We start from the raw sequence: 2,908 nt of genomic DNA, 5'->3' as shown, positions 1-2,908 counted from the left end.
CTTTATGCACCAAGAGCTTGTAACACTCCAAAGAGAAAGGAAAAATTTAAATAGCATCATATGACCCCTTTAATTCCTCGTCATCAGTTAGGAACTTAGGTGTGCCATTTGATAGTAATCTTTTCTTTGAAAATCATGTTTCTAGCATTTGTAAAACCGCATTTTTCCATCTTAAAAATATATCTAAATTACGACCTATGCTCTCAATGTCAAATGCAGAAACAATTCATGCATTTATGACCTCAAGGTTAGATTATTGTAATGCTTTATTGGATGGTTGCTCTGTGCGCTTAATAAACAAACTCCAGCTAGTCCAAATGCAGCAGCTAGAGTTCTTACTAGAACCAGGAAGGACGACCATATTAGCTCGGTTCTGTCAACACTGCACTGACTCCCTATTGAACATAGAAAGCATTTGAAAATCTTGCCAATTACTTTATAAAGCCCTGAATGGTTTAGCTCCTCAATACTTGAGCAAGCTCATATCGCATTATAGTCCGCTGCAATCTCAAAACTCAGGTAATACCTAAACTTTGATAATACCTAGAATTTCTAAATCAACTGCGGGTGGCAGATCCTTTTCCTATTTAGCACCCAAACTCTGGAACAATCTACCTAGTATTGTTCGGGAGGCAGACATACTCGTCAGTTTAAATCTAGATTAAAGACGCATCTCTTTAACCTAGCATACACATAATACACTGTCACATTACTACAATTCAAATCCTTTAAAGGATTATTGTTAGGCTGAATAGGTCAACTGGAACCGGGAACACTTCCCATAACATAACATAACATTCCCATAAGAATGGCATCTACGCTAATATTAGTCTCTTTCATTCTTATTCCGTCCTTAGGTCACCGTAGACATACGGATCCAGTCTGCATACAGATCAGATGGTGGATCAGCACCTAGAGATGACCTCTATAGCCCTGAATGTCAGCGGAGACCATAGGGCCTTTCATAGTACCAGAACTAATTGTGGAACTACCCACTTTTTGGCGTTTTTGCACCGCCGGAACTGGGTGCGATTTTAGTACCGGACTGCCTTTTTCGAGAACCAAATTAGCTCCTACTCCGGAGCAGGGTCTAACCAGCACAACTGGTACTAATCGTGACGTAAGTAGACATTGATTGGCCAAACGCGTATGAAAACGCCCTCACCTGCCCACAACAAAAACACAGCTCCGATCACAGCGTCCTCTATCCTCCTGTTGTTAATGTTCTTCTTTGTTTCTGTTGTTGAACGCCGCGCACAAATGACGACGCTGTCGACCGGCTTACGTCACTTCTTAGTACACACTCTCGGTGCGAACGCAACCCTTTAAATGGTACTGGGAAATAGTTGGCGCAAAATCGTCCCAGTACTTTAGTACTGTACATTTAGTTCTGGAACTAAAGCGGTGCGAAAGGCCCTCATGTCAACCAGATGTGCCCCAGAGACAGATCCCCTGCAAACACCTCGTCACCTTGACGACCATCGGCACAAGACAATGGGAACCAGACAATCCTCTGCACAATCTGACCTGTGTTGCAGCCTGGAATTAAACCACACCATACTGGTTTCGTCTGACCAGAGTAGAACTGGCCCTCCCGACTGAGCCTGGTTTCTCCCAAGGTTTTTTCTCCATTTCTGTCATTGATGGAGTTTTGGTTCCTTGCCACTGTCACCTTTGGCTTGCTCAGTTGGGGAAGCTTGACTTATTGCACAGACACTATTGGAAGAGAGCTGAACTGGATGATGACATCACTGAATCATCAATGAACTGACTTTTTTATCTGAAAAATGACTCTTTGTTATTGTCCTCTTGCATTATTGACCAACTATTTTCCTGTTTGACACTGTAAAGCTGCTTTGACACAATCAGTATTGTATAAAGCGGTACACAAATAAAGGTGACTTGATTTTATTTTCTACTCAAACCTTTTAAGCATCTGGCTGAGAGACACCCAGCACTGAGTGCCAGAAAACTATCCCGGTTTTTTTTTGTTGTTGTTTTTTTACCTCTCTACAACACTAAAAAATAAACCTAAGGATTCTGGGGACTCTTCAGATTCTAGACAGTATTTGATTGGACAGAAAATCTGATGAGAAGGTGAAGTGCAGGGTGATGTCATCAAAATCGTTGATCCAAAATCCAAACATATATATATGTGTGTGAGTTTGTAAAATAAAATATAAAAAGTATAAAATATATAATATACATATCCATATATATATAGTATATCAGTCTGGTGAGTAAACTAAAAAATGTACTAGCCAATGGCGATTCAATTGCCAAGGTGTCCGTAGAGGGTTGGTAATAAAAATGTACTCATCAGAAATGATCTCCTCCGCTGCTCAAGCCGCACGTTGCATCTAGTGGTCGACCGATATATCGGCCGATATTTGGCATTTTTCAAATATCGGCAAATAGAAAGGCAAACATTATAATACTTTCTCGTTTGCTGTCAGCATTCAGCAAATACTCATTTACATCATTTAAACAAATCTTTGAATGGCTAATGAAAATTTACAAACTTAGTCGAATCCAGTTGTGAGATCTTGTGAGGTGTGCATGTGACCTGCATGATCGCGTGTTCTATGCGTGACTTTCGGTCCATGAAAATGTAATGCTTTAAACATAAATTCGTGTTTTCAAATTATGCTGCACTTGCCCACTGTCATATTCATGTCATTTTCACTGTGTGCTGTATGTATGATGTGTGTTATGAGTGTTACCTTGGCTTTATTTGAAAAAATATGATTCCCAATGCACACAAACTTCCCAGAATACTGAGTGCTCTGTTGGTTACAGTGTTTACTTCCTTTTTAAATATATTTATATTAAATATTTATTTATTTGTGAAAAATACTTCGCCATCTAAAGCAGGGGTTTTCAACCTTTTAGGACATGCGCCCCCCCC

This window comes from Sinocyclocheilus anshuiensis, unplaced genomic scaffold (assembly GCF_001515605.1).
Source record: "Sinocyclocheilus anshuiensis isolate Anshui unplaced genomic scaffold, SAMN03320099.WGS_v1.1 scaffold746, whole genome shotgun sequence".
In the NCBI taxonomy this organism is placed as follows: domain Eukaryota; kingdom Metazoa; phylum Chordata; class Actinopteri; order Cypriniformes; family Cyprinidae; genus Sinocyclocheilus; species Sinocyclocheilus anshuiensis.
The sequence above is the reverse complement of the archived record's forward strand: the minus strand, read 5'-3'. Positions refer to the sequence as shown.